Raw genomic sequence first — 23,376 nt, 5'->3', positions numbered from 1 at the left:
GTAATACCATGAGTAAAGTTTAAAGTTCCAATGAAAGATGAACACCGAGGACGGTGTTCCTGTTAAGGGGGGGAGTATGTAACAACCCTATGGTAATAGCTTGGCGTGAGTTATTCAGTTATGGAATAGTAATTCTTTTTAAAAAAGATCACGAATTAGTTTCAAAAACTAATTCTTATTATCCATAAAGCTATCAATTAAAGAATGGCAGAGGATGGTGCTAAGGGCGGCTTGGAAATTGGAACTGATTCTTGGATTCGGAACATTCTTGGTGCTAAGGGCGGCTTGGATTATCATCTATGAGATGTTCGTCATGGTAAGGTCCGCAAGAAGTAATTGGTTTTCTCGTACATCAGTAGGACTTACAGACTTAACGCTATGCTATTCTGGAGAGTCGAAAGATTGCAGCGATACATTGTCAAGAGAGCACTTGGGGTTGGTTCTCCTGTACCCATTGGGACATATGGCTCTAGACGGACAATCACAAGCTCTACCCAGATCAATTTGGCGGGAAATTCCATACAAGCGACCCTTACGGATGACGGCCACGTTGCAGAGAGTTGGGTTTATCAACAAACTGGGCAGAAAATAGTAGGGCTTGACATGGAATGGCGGCCCTGTTTTAAAAAAAGAGGATCGCAGAACAAGACTGCCTTGCTCCAGCTCTGTACTGACAATGGCTGCTTGATTATTCAAATGTTGTTTCTGGATTTTATGCCAGAGGCTCTTGTTGGGTTTTGAAGGATCCGGAGATTAAATTAGTGGGTGCGGGTGTTCGAGCTGACGTTGCTAAGCTCCAGCGTGATCATGGTTTGGAATGTGGAGACCCAGTGGAGCTGGGTCGCTTGGCAGCCGAAAAGTTCGGGAGGCAGAAGCTCAAGCAGGCCGGGCTCAAGGGTTTGGCCATTGAGGTTTTGGGGTTAAATCTTCCCAAGTCCAAAACAGTTTCTATGAGCAATTGGGCCTCAAGGAAGCTTCAAGAGAAGCAGATCGAGTATGCTTGCATTAATGCCTTTGTTTCTTTTTCAATCGGTAAGAAACTCTTGGAGCCTGAAAACTGATTTTGCCTTGTAAGGGCTTTGTTTCTTCCAGTTATTTTTGCCAGATGGTTCCCTTAAGTGACCCTAGGCAGGGCAGGGCAAAACAGGGTTTGAGAATTTTGACGGTAAAGCATGCGGTGAGAGATTATCATTATGGTTATCATATTTAAAGTTTGAAATTATTTGCTTATGCTTGTTTACTTGAGCAAAGGTCTTCTCCGGCTACGGTTAAATCTGAAGCTGATTCCCTGCCCTTTTAATCTGATCTATGGCTACTCCTGTAAGGAGGTGCTTCGGAAAAGTAACAGAAGCTTAGCCCGAAAACACATGCATGTAGTTGTTCATGTATTTATGTTGTTATAGATCTGGTTGCAAGACCATGTATTTATGTTCTGATATATATGCTAGTTAGCTAGTATGTTATGCGTGCTCATGCATATGAGTAGATGTTAAAAGATCTCTTTAGATGTTGATTATTGTTGGAATAATATTGTAACTAATCTTGTTGCCAAGATTGTTGATGACTGCATTGACAGGAAACGATGGAAGATGGTGCCAAGGAAAGTGATGTTTAACATTATGGCAGGAAAAAGGATTATTCGTCCATGCAGATGAAGTCAAGCTACAGTATTGTCCAATGCTAGAACAATTATGCCACAAGGAATGTTGCATGTGGCGGTATGTAAATAAAAGATTACATGTAAATTGTATTAGCTTTAGCTAGTTATGTGACAGCTTAATGATAATTCATTGTAAAGATTTTAATAACAATGGTTAAGGGATGGAATCCCTTATGAGCCACTGAGTGAGGGGTGAAAATCCTCACGAGCGTTTAATAATAAGATTAAACGTTTGCTGGTTTTCACCCTACGGGGTTTCCAGGGTATATCAGTGTTCCATGGTGTGATTGATGTGATTGCCTTTTTGTGTCAGTTGGATGACGTTGAATCCTTGATGTAGATGGCTCTTTATTTGATGGCATGATTATAATGTTCAAGCATGAGATTAATTAATATGGTTGTGGAAATCATGAAATAGATTAATTAATATGGTTGTGGAAATCATGAAATAGATGCAAGGATTCATGAGATATATTATATTATTACACTACCACAGTGGTGGTTAATGGTTATGTAACTTACCGTCTGTTATTGCAATTTACTTGATGCATTAATGAACTCTATGTCTAATGGTTAATGATGATTGTGGAGTTATGAATATGATAAATTACTGGTGGGTAATTTGTATAAAAATGCTAATCTCCTACTTTTACCTGCGAGGTTATCGGGGTATGTGACATATATTTTGTTAAAAAAAATGTTTTATTTTACCTATGCTTGAGAGACTCTATTATACTCTCTATCATAGGATCCTAACGTTTTATTTAACAGAAAAACCAGAGATATAAATCTGTGTTTTATATTAAGTATGTGAAAAAATTATTATATTTGAGAAAGTATAATAGGCCCTTGCGTGCGTTCGTCCAATGAAATATAACCGCAACAGTGTGATGACGGTGTAACAACCAACCGAATACAATCCACCTACCTAGCTGAGCTGACACGCTCCCAACCAATAGAATATTAGCAAAACGAGAGATTAGAATATTAGCAAAACGAGAGATTACGGTAACTGCATCTTGAAACGGGTTTTTTTTAAGAGACGACGGATTAGGTTTAGGAAGAAAGAACAGAGCTTCACTCTTTTCTTTTGATGTTTTATATAGTTATTTTTGACGTTGCATATAGTTATATGTTCTGGATTCTAATTGAGAGAAGTTAATTGTTATATGGTCTGGATTCCAAGTGAGAGAAGTTAATTGTTGGCTTCTATTCGGTGTAAGAATCATCTACACCGAATCATCTATATTTCCGTCAACTTAACAACACCAAAAAGTTCCAAGTAAATCGATATTTAAAGCAGCAACACCACAAAGTAACAATACCAAAAAATTCCAAGTAAATCGATATTTAAAGCAGCAACACCACAAAGTAACAACACCCAAAAGTTCCAAATAAATCGATATTTAAAGCAGCAACACCACAGTCAAGCAGGTATTGAGAAGTAACTATAAGGTACGTTAAAGATGCTTGCTCCATAGTGGTGCTCACTCCGTGGTTTGTCCATTCTATATGAGCAGTAAAGACGCTGAAATAAATCCAGAAATAATTGGTAAATTCGTAATACTAAAATGAAAGAGATTAGAGATTTAATAAATCAAATGAAAAAAGATCTGCCTCACCTCATCCATCCATAGAGAAGTGACATGGAGATTGCATTGGCCGCTTTCATTGCCTATAGAATTTCTTGGAATTTTCCCTTTTCTTTTGGAAGCTGAAGATGAGAAAAAAAAAATGCAGAAATAATCAATAAATTGCCATTATTAGAGATTTAATAAATCAAATGAAAACAAGCTTTGCCTCACCTCATCCATCGAGAAGAAGTCTGGAGATTGCATTGACCAATTTAGCTGTACAGGAATCCCTCTGCTTAGGATTTTTCATTCTCTGCTTCATGCTTTGTGGCTCTCAAACATAATTTGACACAAAAGGAACACATAGAAACAAAAATAATAATGACATATATAAATGCAAACCCAAACAGATGCACAAGAACAAAACACAGAGACATGGAAAAAGAGAACGTTGTTTCATAGTGAGCACATTAGACTACCACCACATCAGACTACGAGAAAAGAGGACATTCTATGAAGAAAAGAATATTATAAAAAAATTATTATATTTTAATCATCAATATTCACATATTTAAAAAAAAAAATTATTTATGATTATAAATTTATCTTCAAGAAAATATCTAAAATAGAAAATGATTAATAAAATTTATATTTATAAAATAGTTAATGATTTTTTTATAATTTAAATATCATTAGTCAAAATATGTTATTTTTTTTATAATTTAGTTATAATTATTTAAAATATAAAAAGATAACATAAAACCAAAGGTATTTATGAATCTTACTAGTTGTATTTATAAGATATTCGAAGTTTAAATTTAAGGCTAAAAATTATTGGTATAATCTTTATTTTATTTGAAATTTAAAATTTTAACTATTTTTTATTATAACTTTCTACGAGTTTTAAATAATTTAAAAGTGAAATTTTTTTTAGGGGTATAATTTTTTAAAATTAAATTGATATCAAATTACACAATATTAAAATATTTTTTCTAATATAACATTAAAATCTTTTTTCTATGGTACACTAGATTGTAAACTATTAAATAAAATTTTAAGTGAAATAGAAAAATCATAAGTTAATTGAATCCATCAATTGTACATGAAAATATCAATGGTGCTTAGTCCGATGGCTCAAGCGCTTTGGCAAAGTCTTAGTTATAATGGGTGGGAGGTCTAGTGATCGACCTCACTACTCCTTCTCTGGCGCACACTAGTCAACAAAAAAATTTCCCACGGGGTTTTGGATTGAGGGTAAATGGGTGCACTATTAAGGCACTCCTTGCGATATGTCACTAGTTCAAATCCCCTGTGGGTGCTTACCTACAAAAAAAAAAGAAAATATCAATAGTGCCTAACTAGAAATACTAGACTTGGTTTGTTATAGAACCTTTACTCAATGCTAGCGAGTTCTTCCATCCCCAATAGGATGCAATTTAAGGAAAATTTAGTCAAGTAGATATATTTTCATTTTCATTTTAATATTTTAATTGTTATTATACTCGAATATATTTTCAATTTTATTTAAAAAGTTTAGTAAAAGTAATCAATTAAAGAATTATTTAGTATTTATATCATTATTATAGTCATAATTGGATAGAAATAAGGAAGCAAATTGTCAAAATATTATTCTATATGTCTTCTCTCAACCTTCTAGAGAAAACATCAAATTCATTACTTCTTGTGTTTCTTCCTTAACTCAAGAGGTACGAGAGATCTTAAGAGTCTCACTTAGTAATGATCAACATCCTCATATAGTTAGTTTGGTTTATAGGCTATAGGAGTCATCAAGTCTAGAAATTGTCCAAACACCTTAACCTAGAAAGTTACATAGCATCAATGAAATCCACATTTAATAATATAATCAAATATTCCAACACCATGTTGTTTTCTCCAATAAAAATGAGGATAAGGTTAATAAAGATATGCCATCTAACAAAATCATACATTTAATCTAGTTAATTGCGTTACAATGTGTCTAACCCATATTTCCCATGGGAGCATAGACTTTATGAACTTCACGCTTCCTTTTAGGATAAAATCAAGCAAATGGGCATAACACATTCTAATCTCTAGAGGTTAAAAAAAAGGTAGTAAGTTGCCAAAAAAAATATAATGATCTACATCCAAAAATTCTATTGTTTGTTACTCATACCCCCCAAATAGGAACCTCATTTTAGAAGCTTCTTCATCATTCATGGAACAAAATAATCCCTTGTAACATTCTTAATTTAATGGGGGAAAAGACAAGGATTAAGGATATGGGACAACAAATGAGGAGGCACTCACTAATAGTGCATCTTATTGTATGATCAAGTTTAGTACTCCATAATATTGTCTTCCATTTCAAGAGAAAATAGAGGAGGGCATTTTGTCTCTTAAACCTCTTTGATTTAAGAGCAATTATCATCGCATGTATAATTGTTCCTACCCTAGGAAAAAACACCATTATGCTAATAAGAAGCACATGGTGGAAGTATCATTATATCGCCTTCATTTCCCATGAATATCTCCCTATTTCTCCACAAAATGGAAAAGGATGTAGTGAAAGAATTCTAGACCATGTCAAGATCTAGCTTCTTAGCGGTTTTCTAAGACATCTTTTTCTCTACAAGGATACATCCCATAGATGTAAAGATGAAGAACACACATATTTCCTATTTGAAGCAACAATGAACACATACATGATGTTAGGTGTAAATATATCCCATGTAGTTGGATTTGAGACATATAAAATTGATGACCTGAAGCTTTTAATATAGAAATATATTGGAAAATTCCAATATAATATGGGAAGGATAAAAACAAATAATGAGTTTAATTCAACGATCATGAAATAAACAAATTATATAATTTGGTAAATTAAAAAGGAATCTTTCTTCTATCAATTTACCTTGGTATTAGAACAAGATGGCAAACAGGTTGGTGGTAATAAATATGAAGCACAAGACCATGAGAAACAACATATCAACTAACTCCATGGTTGTTGTAGTCTCACTAGTGAACATAAACTACATTTTTGTTTAAATATAAGCATGTATATTTTTCTACCACATGGGGAAAATAAATAATGAAAAAATTTAAACAAAATGTTAAATATTTAGTATGCCTAGTCACAAATATGATTATGTCACAAATGCACTAAAATTCCTTATGAGTAGTCCACCACTATGCCCTGTTTTCATAAATAAAAATAAGGTTATACTAGTATATTTTAAATAACATTCAAAATAAAAATTTTATAAGATTATACCTAGACATTGCAGGCATTTTGACATGGATGTATAACTCAATAAAGAGGTATAAATGAAGTGGCAATAACTATGACAAATGAAATGGTGAACGCATCCAATTATGGATGGACATAATCCAAATTGTCAACTTAGAAGGAACCAGCGCCGACATGGAAACTCTCTTAGCTAGTTGAAGGCCAGTGGCACTGAGAAAATTGTTGATATATCCCTCTGGAATAGAGATGGGGTCTCAACTGGCTGGCTGCACCTGGACATCCTACCAAATCTCAAACCCCATTGGCCAATTTTGTTAAATATTTTGAAAGGATATGTTCAAGTTGCCACTGCCAAGTTGGATCAATGAATTTGGACAGGATGCAAGAGCAATATGTACTTAGTCAAAGATGGGTATACTATGCTGTTAAAAGATTCCACACATTTTTCGCCAAGCCGGCTTTGGAAGAAGATATGGAATTCATCCATGGAAAAGTATTGACAGCAGAAAACTTAAAGAAAAGGAACATTTATGGGCCTTCACGTCGTGCCTTATGTGAACAAGGAGAAGAGCACATTCCAAATCCTTTTAGAAAATTATCTCATGCTTTAGAAGTCTCGAAACATGCTTTGTATGCACTAGTATGCTTGGTATGCACTAGGATGCATAAATTAAGATTGAACACCAAATCATCTGATCAGAATATAAGACATTCTAATCGTTCCGAAACCATCATAGCATTATTTAGTATGCTTACTTGCTTTTTCTCCTGGAAAGGTTCCCAAATTCTCCTCGAAAGGTTCACGAAAATAAATTTTTGAATTTGGTTAACAACTCTTCCAATGAGTTACATTTACAAAATTTCCATTCTTTATTGATTTCTATATTTTCTATGGCTATTCAAAGTATACGCAGAAGTTTTCCATAATCATAAAATTTCTAAAACGGATAAAGTATTTATGAGTTGCATAGGGTTTTTTGGTATTTGTAAGTTTTACATAATCTCTATTTGATTAAGAAACTTTACAAACTCATTTTAAAAATTTTATTTTTATTTTTATTTTTAAATTAGAAATTATTAGTCATAAGTTATAAGTCAATTTTTTTAAAAATAACTCTTTATATTTATATATATATATATATAATTTTTATAATAAAATTAAAAAATATATTTCAATAACTCATAACTACACACAAACACAAAGACAGGGAAAAGGGGAGCGTTGTCTCATAGTGAGCACATGAGACTAGAGGAATACGGATAATTATTCAAAATATTTTATCAATCTTTTTATAATTTAATTATAATTATTTAAAATATTTAAAAAAAATAAAATTAAATAAAAAATAATTAGTTTGTTATTTATATTTATAAAAATAAGGGTCAGGATCGAGATGTAAAGGTGATAGTCATCTAATAAGGATTTGTCTGCACCCAGTATTTTTTTAAATTTGTTGAAAATTATTGTTATAATTTTTATTTTATTTGAAATTTAAATTTTAACCATTTTTTTTATTAGGATTTTTTATATTTTTTAAATAATTTAAAAGTGGAGTATTTTTTTAGGGGTATAATTTTTTTAAATTAAATTGATATTAAATTACACAGTATTAATTTTTTTTTACCATAGTAATATCAAAATCTTTTTGTTATGGACAGTTAAATTTTAAATCACGTCAAATAAAATTTCTAAGTGAAATAGAGAAATCATAAATTAATTGAATCTATCAATTAAACATGAAAATAACAATAGTGCCTGGAATTGATATATTGACTAGAGGTATAGATTGAGTTTGTTATAGAAAGGTTACTCAGTGTTAGCCTGTTCTTCCACCCCCATCATGGTCCAATTTAAGGAAAAATTAACCAAATTAATATATTTTTGTTTTCATTTTAATATTTTAATTGTTATTCTATTAAACTATATTTTTATTTTTATTCAATTTTAATTCATTTTTAAAAAATTTAATAAAAATAATCAATTAAATAATTATTTAGTATTTATATCATTATTATAATTATAATTTAATAGAAAAAAGAAACAAATTGTTAAAACATTATTCTATATTTCTTATATTTCTTCCCTCAACCGTGTGGAATAAACATGAACTTCTTTGGTTCTTGAGTTTCTTCCTTAAATTAAAAGGTATATGACATCTTAAGAAATTTCCATTCTTTAAATTTAAGTTTATATATATATATATATATAATTAATTTATAAAATGCTAATGAATAATGAAATAATTATTATAATTGTTTAACAATATATTATTATTGTCTTAATTTAATAAAATAAAAAAATAAATAGTTAAAAAAATAGTTTATATATTTTTATAAAATTTATAAACAAAACATCAAGTTTCATAATTCTTATTTTTTTTTTCCCTTTTCTTTTATTTGATTACTCAACAGTTATGAAACGTTTTAGTAGGGTTTTTCAATTATGGATGATCACCTTCACATATAAGAGATTCCAATGGTTGGGCTCTATAGGTATTGATCACATATATGAATTATCTAAACACTTTAATGTAGTAAGTTGCTGCATGGTTACAATCCAATCCAAACTTAATATGATGACTAATTATGCCAACACCATCTTTGCTTCTCTCAAGAAAATGAAAAATAAAAATGTAAACAAAGATTTTTTCAACCCAACCTTTAGAAAAATGTCTCAGCAAAGTTATATATTTAAGCTAGTTAATTAGTTTATAATGTGTTCAATCCTTATTTCCCACAAGGACCTACATAATAGGGGATTCATGCTTCTTTTTAAGGTAAAATGACCCAAATGGGTACAACAAATTCCTATCTTTCAAGGTCAAATATGGTAGTTAGTTTTCTAAAGAGCATTATTTATTACCCATACTCCCCCAACAATAAACAAATTCAAAAAAATCTTCATCACTCTTGGGAAAAAATAGTCCCTTAACCCTTATTTAACATAAGGCGAAAAAGAAAAAAGCTCAAGGATATGGGAGAACAAAAGATAGAAAGCTCATGTTTATTAATAAATAATATATTTTCCAAGAGCTAGTGGAGGAGGAATGCTTATCTTTGAAACCTCTTTCCTTTCATTGAAGGACACATATCATCGGATGTATAGTTGTCCCTACCCTAGAAAAAAACTTGGCATTATGATGGCATGAAACACAAGGTGGAAGTATCATCATACCACCTTTATTGTTCATGAATATTATGAAGACACTTATGGGAGCATTCCAACTCAAACTTCTTGTTTCTCCACAAACTAGAAGAGGATTCTGTGGAAGCATTCTAGGCTTCACAAAGATGTAACTTATTAGAGGTTTTCTAAGATATGTTTTTCTACCAAGATATATCTGAAAGATAAAGGGTTTAATAATACATCTTTTTTCCCGTTTGTAACAACATATAAATGAATTTAAGCACATATTTTTCCCACATAGTTAGATTCAAAAAATACAAAATAGTTCACATAAAAATATTGATATAGAGGAATATAAACGAATAATTTATAATAAAAATCACTTTATGAAAATCCATTTTCTCCTAAACCTTTGTAAGGTTCAAATATTGAAGGGACAATGTAAAAAAAAGAATAATAGATAAGAATGAGAAGCAAGTGGGTTTATGAATCACAACCTCATGTTACAAGAATTTTCTCTCCACCACATTAAAGTTGGCCATATCAAAATTAATGGGTTCTATTTTTCTTAGCTCTGTACTATAGTATAAAATTACTCACAAGCTTTAAATTTGATTAATTATTTTGTTTAATAATAAATCATTTTATCTCTAATATTCAATCTTCCAAAAATGTAATTTTTTATTTTTTAATACTAATACATCTCACTTTATAATGATGGTTCATATATTTTCAGAGAGAAATGATTAAGTATCATTATGGATTGCAAATTATAACTTTTTGTTGTTGGAAGAGCTATTATATTACAACAAAGGTTGAATAACCAAAATTTTAATGACTATTAGGTTGGCATCATGTATTTACAAAATGTAATCTTTCATATGCTATCCCTTTATAGTTTACTTATGCTTCAAATATTTCCTCACTTTATATTTTTCTTAGGCTTAGTATTTTAGATTAGGGAAGTGATATGAGAAGTTCAACTTATTTGAAGATAGGTAATTCTTGTGCAAACAACAAATGCCTTGATTTATTGAAAGTGAATTTTAATACAAAACCTTATTATTTTCGAATCCTCTTGATATATTCTAACAAATTTTATAAATTTCATTAATATTACATAAATAAACAAAAATTCTTTTATTTCACTCGTTAGTTAATTATTTTAGGAGTCTCTATTGATGTTATTTCAAATACGTTTTCTTTTTTGTTGTCCACATCTCATTCACCATATACTCTTACAAATGAGATGGTTCAACAAGGTTTCTGCTAGATTGAATTCACTCAATAGATAATTAATATGAACCATAATATAAATACAACATTGAATTTAAATATACTTTTAAGAATAGTAAAAGTATTATAAAAAATGAAATTGTATTGGCTATATATATATATATATATATATATATATATATATATATATATATATATTCAATCTTTTTGCTACGAGAAAAACATTTCACCCTCAAAATTGTCCCTAGATGCAACTTTCAAATAATTCTAAATGCATCGATATTTTTATTATATTATATCATCTATTTAATTATTTTTCCTACACTAATTTAAGATATGAATAAATCAAAATAAGTCATTTTTTATTTGAAATTAATAGTAATTTCTAACATCATTATTATTACTCTATTCCTTTTGTTTGTTATGTAATGTGAATCCTTATATGACTCACACCCTTAATCTTTGGTTTGACTAGCCATGACCGAGGGATATCTAAGTTCTCAATATCTCTCGAGGGTACCTGACCTATGCTAAAAAACCCTTTAACATGGATGGATTTTTTCCCAAGAAATTTCAAACTGGTAATATTTTCACCATGGAGTGCCTTAACAAAACACTATGTCACTACCTATTATATGCCCTATAAACTTATTGTTACTTTATTTTTAATGTTATGAAATAATATATTAACATATTCTATAATATAAAATATTAAAACAATAGTAAAATGTAAATATTCACATGAATCTTATTATATTACTTTTACGTTTATAGTATCCATAAATTGTTTGTCCATGATTTTTTTCTTTAAACAAAATTAACCATAAACATAAATATAATTTTCAAAATTTAGAATTATTCTTAGTATAATGATATATTTCGTAGTTTCATATTAACTTGATTAATACTCTATAATCACACGTTGGTGAACAATGAAATGTAATAATAAACATGTACGGTGAATCATGGCTACATCCGACATGTTCAGGGTTAAAATTCCAATATGAGGAAGAAAGAAGAAGGGAAAAAAAGAACCAAAGTGATTAAATACGGTGTGACTATTGTATTGGTACAAAAAAAATTGCATGCCATGGATCTGGAAGAAAATCTGTACAAACATGAGACTCGCAGAAACCTCAAAGACAAAATATTGGGATCATTGATTATTCTATTGATGTGAAGGAATATTGGGATCGTTTTGAATTACTTTGAATTGGTTAGGTGGGCATATCTATACATTGGGGAAGTGATGTATGCTTAAACAATTTATCCATTGAGGAAGTGGTACAATTAAGGAAAAATAAAGAATGCATATATATATATATATATATATATATATATATATATAAATATATATATATATATATATATATATATATATATGTATTCTTTATTTTTCCTTAATTGTACCACTTCCTCAATGGATAAATTGTTTAAGCATACATCACTTCCCCAATGTATAGATATGCCCACCTAACCAATTCAAAGTAAATCAAAACGATCCCTATATATATATATATATATATATATAAGTTTGTGTGGGGCTTACTTCTCATGAGATCTGGGTCTGGTTAAGAACTTGTAGTACCTCTAAAAGTATTTAATATGGCTTCTAACACCTAGGGAGTACACCTCTTTCCCTCCCTCTCCCTCTTCCCTCTCACTGTTCCTCTCCCTCTCCCTCTGCCTTTCTCTCTCTCTCCCATGCTCCCTCTCTCTCCCTACCCCCTCCTCTCTATACCTCCCCCTCGTCCTCCTGTTTCTCTCTGTCTCTTCCCCTAACTCCCTCTCCCTCGGTCTCCCTCTCTTTTCCCGTCTCACCTCCCTCCCTTGTTCCCTCCTCCCATCTCTCTCTCTCTCTCTCTCTCTCTCTCTCTCTCTCTCTCTCTCTCTCTCTCTCTCTAACCCCCCTCTCTCTCTCTCTATCACTCTTGCTCCCTCTCCCTCACCCTCTTTCCCTCCCTCTCCGTCTTCCCTCTCACTGTTCCTATCCCTCTCCTATTCCTCTCTCTCTCACCCACTCTCCCTCGCCAACACGTCCCCCCTCCCGCCTCTTGCTCCTTCCTCCCATCTTTCTCTCTCTCTCTCTCGGATCTCCCTCCATATATTCCCCCCCTCCCCGACGTTTGTCTATCTGCGTGTGTGACCCCCCCTCTCTCCTCCTCCCTCCCTTTTCCCATCACCCCATCTCTCTCTAAATAATAACAAAATACAATTCACATAGGTAAAATAAAACATCCCTCTCTCTCTCTCATAACAAAAGATAATAAAAAATAAAACATCTCTCTCACTCTCTCCCTCACTAATAAAAAAATATATAATAATTTTTTCACATAGGTAAAATAAAGCATGTCTCCCTCTCACTAATAAAAAGATAGAATCATTTTTTCACATAGGTAAAATAAAACATGTCTCTAGCTCACTAATAACAAAATACAATAATTTTTTCACATAGGTAAAATAAAACATTTCTGTCTCATAACAAAGTATAATAATTTTTTCACATAGATAAAATAAAGAATCTCTCTTAGTAAAATATAATAATTTTTTCACATAGATAAAATAAAATATCTCTCTAGACAAAATATAATAATTGTTTCACATAGATAAAATAAAATATCTCTCTAAACAAAATATAATTCTTTTTTTGAATTCGAGTAGAATGTATATCTGACTTTTCAGGATTTTTGCTTTTGCGGATTTAAAAGTGAAAAAAAAATTTAGGGGTATAGTTTTTTAAAATTAAATTGATATCAAATTACACAATATTAAAATAATTTTTCTAATATAACACTAAAATCTTTTTTCTATGGTTCACTAGATTGTAAACTATTAAATAAAATTTTAAGTGAAATAGAAAAACCATAAGTTTATTGAATCCATCAATTGTACATGAAAATACCAATGGTGCCTAGTCCGATGGCTCAAGCGCTTTGGGAAAGGCTTAGTCATAATGGGTGGGAGGTTGAGTGATCGACCTCCCTCCTCCTTCTCTGAAGGTTTTGGATTGACGGTAAATGGGTGCACTATTAAGGCACTCCTTGCGATATGTCACTAGTTCAAATCCCCTGTGGGTGCTTACCTACCAAAAAAAAAGAAATATCAATAGTGCCTAACTAGAAATACTAGACTTGGTTTGTTATAGAACCGTTACTCAATGCTAGCGAGTTCTTCCATCCCCAAGAGGATGCAATTTAAGGAAAATTTAATCAAGTAGATATATTTTCATTTTCATTTTAATATTTTAATTGTTATTATACTCGAATATATTTTCAATTTTATTTAAAAAGTTTAGTAAAAGTAATCAATTAAAGAATTATTTAGTATTTATATCATTATTATAGTCATAATTGGATAGAAATAAGGAAGCAAATTGTCAAAATATTATTCTATATGTCTTCTCTCAACCTTCTGGAGTAAACATCAAATTCATTACTTCTTGTGTTTCTTCCTTAACTCAAGAGGTACGAGAGATCATAAGAGTCTCACTTAGTAATGATCAACATCCTCATATAGTTAGTTTGGTTTATAGGCTATAGGAGTCATCAAGTCTAGAAATTGTCCAAACACCTTAACCTAGAAAGCTACATAGCATCAATGAAATCCACATTTAATAATATAATCAAATATTCCAACACCATGTTGTTTTCTCAAATAAAAATGAGGATAAGGTTAATGAAGATATGCCATCTAACAAAATCATACATTTAATCTAGTTAATTGGGTTACAATGTGTCTAACCCATATTTACCATGGGAGCATAGACTTTATGAACTTCACGCTTCCTTTTAGGATAAAATCAAGCAAATGGGCATAACACATTCTAATCTCTAGAGGTTAAAAAAAGGTAGTAAGTTGCCAAAAAAAATATAATGATCTACATCCAAAAAGTCTATTATTTGTTACTCATACCCCCAAATAGGAACCTCATTTTAGAAGCTTCTTCATCATTCATGGAACAAAATAATCCCTTGTAACATTCTTAATTTAATGGGGGAAAAGACAAGGATTAAGGATATGGGAGAAAAAATGATGAGGCACTCACTAATAGTGCATCTTATTGTATGATCAAGTTTAGTACTCCATAATATTGTCTTCCATTTCAAGAGAAAATAGAGGAGGACATTTTGTCTCTTAAACCTCTTTGATTTAAGAGCAATTATCATCACATGTATAATTTTTCCTACCCTAGGAAAAAAACACCATTATGCTAATAAGAAGCACATGGTGGAAGTATCATTATATCGCCTTCATTTCCCATGAATATCTTCCTATTTCTCCACAAAATGGAAAAGGATTTAGTGAAAGAATTCTAGACCATGTCAAGATCTAGCTGCTTAGTGGTTTTCTAAGACATCTTTTCTCTACAAGGATACATCCCATAGATGTAAAGATGAAGAACACACATATTTCCTATTTGAAGCAAAAATGAACACATACATGATGTTAGGTGTAAATATTTCCCATGTAGTTGGATTTGATACATATAAAATTGATGACCTGAAGCTTTTAATATAGAAATATATTGTAAAATTCCAATATAATATGGGAAAGATAAAAAAAAATAATGAGTTTAATTCAACGATCATGAAATAAACAAATTATATAATTTGGTAGATTAAAAAAGAATATTTCTTCTATCAATTTACCTTGGTATTAGAAAAAGATGGCAAACAGGTTGGTGGTAAGAAATATGAAGCACAAGACCATGAGAAACAACATATCAACTAACTCCATGGTTGTTGTAGTCTCACTAGTGAACATAAAATACATTTTTGTTTAAATATATGCATGTATATTTTTCTACCACATGGGGAAAATAAATAAAGAAAAAATTTAAACAAAATGTTAAATATTTAGTATGCCTTGTCACAAATATGATTATGTCACAAATGCACTAAAATTCCTTATGAGTAGTCCACCACTATGCCCTATTTTCATAAATAAAAATAAGGTTATACTAGTATCTTTTAAATAACATCCAAAATAAAATTTTCATAAGATTATACCTAGACATTGCAGGCATTTTGACATGGATGTATAACTCAATAAAGAGGTATAAATAAAGTGGCAATAACTATGACAAATGAAATGGTGATCGCATCCAATTATGGATGGACATAATCCCAATTGTCAACTTAGAAGGAACCAACGCCGACATGGAAACTCTCTTAGCTAGTTGAAGGCCAGTGGCACTGAGAAAATTGTTGATATATCCCTCTGGAATAGAGATGGGGTCTCAACTGGCTGGCTGCACCTGGACATCCCACCAAATCTCAAACCCCATTGGCCAATTTTGTTCAATATTTTGAAAGGATATGCTCAAGTTGCCACTGCCAAGTTGGAGCGACGAATTTGGACAGGATGCAAGAGCAATATGTACTTAGTCAAACATGGGTATACTATGCTGTTAAAATATTCAACACAATTTCCGCCAAGCTGGCTTTGGAAGAAGATATGGAATTCGTCCATGGAAAAGTATTGACTGCAGAAAACTTAAAGAAAAGGAACATTTATGGGCCTTCACGCCGTGCCTTATGTGAACAAGCAGAAGAGCACATTCCAAATCCTTTTAGAAAATTGTCTCATGCTTTAGAAGTCTGGAAACATGATTTGTATGCACTAGTATGCTTGGTATGCACTAGGATGCATAAATTAAGATTGAAAACCAAATCCTCCGAACGGAATATAAGACATTCTAATCGTTCCGAAACAATCATAGCATTATTTAGTATGTTTACTTGCTTTTTCTCTTGGAAAGGTTCCCAAATTCTCCTCGAAAGGTTCACGAAAATAAATTTTTGAATTTGGTTAACAGCTCTTCCAATGAGTTACATTTACAAAATTTCCATTCTTTATTGATTTCTATATTTTCTATGGCTATTCAAAATATACGCAGAAGTTTTCCATAATCATAAAATTTCCAAAACAGATAAAGTATTTATGAGTTGCATAGGGTTTTAAATTTTAATCTTTATCTAAATGGTATCTGTAAGTTTTACATAATCTCTATTTGATTAAGAAACTTTACATACCCATTTTAAAAATTTTAATTTTAATTTTATTTTTAAATTAGAGATTATTATTCATAAGTTATAAGTCAATTTTTTTAAAAATAACTTTATATATATATATATATATATATATATATATATATATATATATATATATATTATTTTTATAATAAAATTAAAAAATATATTTCAATAACTCATAACTACACACAAACACAAAGACACGCAAAAGGGGAGCGTTGTCTCATAGTGAGCACATGAGAAGGGATACAGATAATTATTCAAAATATTTTATCAATCTTTTTATAATTTAATTATAATTATTTAAAATATTTAAAAAAAATAAAATCAAATAAAAAATAATTAGTTTGTTATTTATATTTATAAAAATAAGGATCAGGATGGAGATGTAAAGGTGGTAGTCATCTAATAAGGATTTGTCTGCACGTAGTATTTTTTTAAATTTGTTGAAAATTATTGTTACAATTTTTATTTTATTTGAAATTTAAATTTTAACCATTTTTTTTTAGGATTTTTTATATTTTTTAAATAATTTAAAAGTTGAGTAGTTTTTTAGGGTATAATTTTTTTAAATTAAATTGATATTAAATTACACAGTATTAATTTTTTTTTTTACCATAGTAATATTAAAATCTTTTTGCCATGGACAGTTAAATTGTAAATCACATCAAATAAAATTTCTAAGTGAAATAGAGAAATCATAAATTAATTGAATCTATCAATTAAACATGAAAATAACAATAGTGCCTGGAATTGATATATTGACTAGAGGTATAGATTGAGTTTGTTATAGAAAGGTTACTCAGTGTTAGCCCGTTCTTCCACCCCCATCATGGTCCAATTTAAGGAAAAATTAACCAAATTAATATATTTTTGTTTTCATTTTAATATTTTAATTGTTATTCTATTAAAGTATATTTTTATTTTTATTCAATTTTTAATTCATTTTTAAAAAATTTAATAAAAATAATCAATTAAATAATTATTTAGTAATTATATCATTATTGTAATTATAATTTAATAGAAAAAAGAAACAAATTGTTAAAACATTATTCTATATTTCTTATATTTCTTCCGTCAACCGTGTGGAATAAACATCAACTTCTTTGATTCTTGAGTTTCTTCCTTAAATTTAGAGGTATATGACATCTTAAGAAATTTCCATTCTTTAAATTTAAGTTTATATATATATATATATATATATATATATATATATATTTATATAATATTTCAATAATTTATAAAATACTAATGAATAATGAAATAATTATTATAATTGTTTAACAATATATTATTATTGTCTTAATTTAATAAAATAAAAAAATAAATGGTTAAAAAATAGTTTATATCTTTTTATAAAATTTATAAACAAAACATCAAGTTTCATAATTCTTATTTTTTTTTCCTTTTCTTTTATTTGATGACTCAACAGTTACGAAACGTTTTAGTAGGGTTTTTCAATTAGGGATGATCACCTTCACATATAATGTGTTCAATCCTTATTTCCCACAATGACCTACATAATAGGGGATTCATGCTTCTTTTTAAGGTAAAATGACCCAAATGGGTACAACAAATTCCTATCTTTCAAGGTCAAATATGGTAGTTAGTTTTCTAAAGAGCATTATTTATTACCCATACTCCCCCAACAATAAACAAATTCAAAAAAAATCTTCATTACTCTTGGGAAAAAATAGTCCCTTAACCCTTATTTAACATAAGGAAAAAAAGAAAAAAGCTCAAGGATATGGGAGAACAAAAGATAGAAAGCTCATGTTTATTAATAAATAATATATTTTCCAAGAGCTAGTGGAGGAGGAATGTTTATCTTTGAAACCTCTTTCCTTTCATTGAAGAACACATATCATCGGATGTATAGTTGTCCCTACCCTAGAAAAAAACTTGGCATTATGATGGCATGAAACACAAGGTGGAAGTATCATCATACCACCTTTATTGTTCATGAAAATTATGAAGACACTTATGCGAGCATTCCAACTCAAACTTCTTGTTTCTCCACAAACTAGAAGAGGATTCTGTGGAAGCATTCTAGGCTTCACAAAGATGTAACTTATTAGAGGTTTTCTAAGATATGTTTTTCTACCAAGATATATCTGAAAGATAAAGGGTTTAATAATACATCTTTTTCCCGTTTGTAACACATATAAATGAATTTAAGCACATGTTTTTCCCACATAGTTAGATTCAAAAAATACAAAATAGTTCACATAACAATATTGATATAGAGGAATATAATCGAATAATTTCTAATAAAAATCACTTTATGAAAATCCATTTTCTCCTAAACCTTTGTAAGGTTCAAATAAATTTATTATGATGGTTCATATAAATTTATAATGATGGTTCATATAAATTTATTAATTTTTAATTAATGAAAGTATACTATTCCCATATACTTATTTGAATATACCTACAATATTTTTTTACTGGTAACATTTCACACGCTCTTACATGAAGATCATGTTTTAGGGATTTTGAAAAATTTAAGTTATTGAGTAATAGGCCTAAACTACAAGGAAATATTATAACAATAAAATCACATTAGTATGTTAGTTTTTTTATTATCATAAAACCATCTATTTTTAAGTCTTTCATTATGAACATCCAGTTCAACATCTTATATCATGTATTCCAGAATGAACGAGTTATGAATAACAAGTTCAACTCTTATATTGTAATACTCCTCGTGAAAAGTTAATATCGGTAAATAGTAAAGTTAACCATGAACAAAAACTTTATTTGAAAAGTATAAAACTCTGTTGCTAGTATTATGATAATTAAAATTGTGTTAGTGCTATTTGATTTGAGCATATGATTAATCATGGTTAATAACTGTGGAGGCAGTTAAAATATAAAAAAAACCCTAACTACCTTCAGGAGGTAGTTGAGTCCCTAGAGAAAAAAGGGGAAAGATTTCCAAGTCTGGTAAGGATCAGATGGCAGAAAAAAAAGAAGGAATGCTATGTCTGGTAGTGATCAGATAGCATAGGAAAAAGGAAGAGATTTTCCTGTATTCGTTATGTCTGGTTAGGATCAGATAGCGAGATCTGGCGAGGCCAGTGAAATTGCGGTCAAGAGAGTCTGCAAAAGTGCTTGGGGGTGGAAGATCGAGAAGAATCTTCCTACGGACGGGTGGTTTGACAAGCATTACAAGTAGGTTTGCTGTTAAGCAGGTATGGCTTACTATGTATATCCGCTGAGAAATTTCTTGTGTGGTTCTGTGCTAAGAGAATAGAGATAGTGGAAAGTAATCTGTCTATTTTTTTTTTTTAAAAAGGAAAGAACATTAGATTCTATGTGACGGACAGAGACAGAACCTGCATTCTTTATTTGAAATAAAAGTGAAAACATAACGAACAGATCACTGTAATCTTGGCGGTAGCAAGGATTTAATGATAGGGAATAAATACTGTAGAACCCTTTTTCCATATTCAATAATCGAAAACGAAAGACTAGTAATCTTTGTATTCAGAAACCGGAAAGGAAATTATAAACATTCTCTGCTGAAAGAGACTGTAGCATACACTTATATTCACAAAAATGTACACAGAAAGTAAATCTGGTGTGATATGCAGATCAAACAAATCCATATACTAAACTATATTATTGTCCATAGAGAGGTGATGAAATACCTTAAACCTCGGTCAAGTGGACCGCGGGATTAACCAGAGATTGATAACAAAACAGGTTCAACTCAATAACATTTTCTTATAACCGCATAACTGTGTCACATGATTAGAAATATATATATACATTCACGGTTAAAATAATACGAAAACAAATAAGTATGAATGCCGAGGAACTGGCATAATAACCGTGGTCACATGCATGCTCAGCCAAGATTAACTTGCAACCCCGCTCTAGATGAGCCACTCTAGCCGAGCCGTAGCATGTGCTTAGCCAGCGGAGGGCACCAAAGTCGAGTCATGTAATATATGAATTCATTATCTGAAAAGAAAGGAAAACAATAGCTTTACCCTGAATAGGGAGATAATATAAATTAAACATTAAGTCTGCAAACATAGTACAGTACAGAGAAGACGGATAAACCGAAAAACATTATGTGTAGAGCTAAAAGCTTACTAAAACCTTCGTGTCTCATTCAAGTTATTTCAACAAGTCTAAATCAGGAAACAAACCCTTCCACTTCAGCACCATTGTTTAACAAGTTACTGTCGGCGTTCAAAGACAAAGCTAATAGTTAATAGACAGTTACACTTTTACAATGAGACACGGATGAAATGGTCGTGCTCGCTATGCAGCACCTCCTAACAAAGAAATCCGTCTAAGCAGGGGCGAAAAAACCGATAAGCAAAAGTAGAACAGACAAACTGTCAACACGGAAACCCTTGAGCTTGCACAGGGACCCAAATCCGAGAGAGTGACACCCGGCATCCCTGCCCAAGTGAACAAAAGTTCAGTCGTGGCCCTGAAAAGTCCAACATAGAAAGCTTCAGCAGTATATAAGCCTTACCTGGTATTGGGCTAGCAAGTAGCGTGAAGAAGCTTCTCGTCATCGAGGGCTAAACGACAAGCCATCCACCTGAGCACGATAACCAATTCATAAACTGAGAACCTGTTTAGAAGACAATGAAAGACTGAAACGGGAACAGAAAGACTTGTGCCGGCGGTAACCAAAAACTGGTGTGGCGTAAACTATTACCCAAAACATCAAGCTTTGAGAAAATATGAACCAGGTTAGCTTAACATTTTACCTAACGCCGAGGCGCGAAGTTGCTGGAGTAAGAAGGATTTCAGAACAATGCAATCGCCACAGTGCTGTGAGCGGACAGTCACACTAAAATGAAAAATAGAATCAATTGAAAAAGGGAAACACACCTCTTACAAATATCTCATCCGCCTTACCGCATCGTGGCGCAATCTTAATCCTCGATCCGGAGCAGCCTCTTACCACCGTTCGATGGCTTGTTGGAGTTCGGGAAAGATCAGGCGCGAAATGGCAAGCCCAAGGTATCCGGCCGTATGGCACTTGGAACCCCGGGCACGCGTAGTCACATGGCGTGTTGCCAGCTGACCGTTCATCCATCCAAATGGACGATGGTGATGTTGCCAGCGGGTTCAACGCACAGTTTCGGATATCTTGGGATTATAAACTGAAGTTCAACAGCAATTGCCATAAATCTAGCATTTAAGATTGACAACCACTCCATGCGTTGTATAGATCCCGCATTTGCAACCGCAGAGTTGTATTATGCCATTACATCAAACTTTGTCAACGTTCAACTATTAACGAACCTTTGAAATGGGTGATAGCATTGAAAGGAGGCAAATATATAATCAGCATAACCATTATATAGAGTGTGTAAGTATGTGTGTAACCATATTTATGTATAAAAGCAAAACTTGAAACTGTGCTGCTCGATAAACCGAGACACATGTAGATATTACAAAAGTGTGTATTCAAGAAATATTAATATGGATCGCATGTATAGTTTATGCATGGTAGATAAACCAAAAAAAAAAAAAATTACTTTACTTGTATAGCAAGGGAGTGTGACATATATCATGTATTTCAGAATGAACAAATTATGAATAACAACTTCAGTGTCTTATATCATGTATTTGAGAATGAACAATTAATTCAGTATTTACATCATGTATTTCATAATGACCAACAAAGTTCAATGTCTTATATAGTGTATTGTATTTCAGAATGAACAATTAATTCAATAACTATATTGGATTTCCCATTCATGGTAATACCACCACTGCTTTGCCAACAATAGACAAGACATTTATTAAAAAATAAAAATAAAAATACTTCCCTTACCATTTCAACATTGTACTCTAACCAATACAATTCGTTTAAAAACAAATCTGCAAAAATAATTTGAAAACAATTTCGACCAACATCTTTTTATTACAAAATAAAAAATTACTTTTACGATTTCAGTATTGTACTATGAATAATACAAATCGTTTAAAAATAATTTCGAAAAAATTTCGGCGCGTATTCCCGTCTGCAACGTAGACCTTCTGACAGACCCTGGCAGGGACTACCGGCTACATGCAGCACTTGTAAATTTTTAAAAAATAACTCTATATATAGATATATATATATATATTACTTTATAATAAAATTAAAAAATATATTTCAAGAACTCATAACAACAAACAAACAAAAAGACAGGCAAAAGGGAGCGTTGTCTACGAACAGAAAGTATATCCGGTTTTTCCGGCGTTTTAACTTTCTATGGCTTTTTTTTCGGCTTTTTCTTCTTTTGATAACGTTCAAGTTTTATATAAATATATGGATAATTATTCAAAATATTTTATCAATCTTTTTATAATTTAATTATAATTATTTAAAATATTAAAAAATTAAAATAAAATAAAAAATAATTAGTTTATTATTTATATTTATAAAAATAAGGATCGGGATCGAGATGTAAAGGTGATAGGGATTTGTCTGCACCTAATATTTTTTTAAATTTGTTAAAAATTATTTTTATAATTTTTATTTTATTTGAAAT

General features: G+C 30.8%; 1 pseudogene; it reads left to right on the top strand.

Annotated features, from left to right (window-relative positions):
- The first annotated feature begins 300 nt into the window (after positions 1 to 300).
- On the top strand, positions 301 to 1,163 carry LOC149249338 (3'-5' exonuclease-like; annotated as a pseudogene).
- The last annotated feature ends 22,213 nt before the right edge of the window (positions 1,164 to 23,376 follow it).

The sequence above is a fragment of the Pinus tabuliformis genome, chromosome 7 (genome assembly GCF_031772625.1).
Source record: "Pinus tabuliformis cultivar Carrire ecotype Pingquan chromosome 7, CPIR1, whole genome shotgun sequence".
NCBI lineage: Eukaryota > Viridiplantae > Streptophyta > Pinopsida > Pinales > Pinaceae > Pinus > Pinus tabuliformis.
This window is presented reverse-complemented; position numbering and strand designations above follow the sequence as displayed.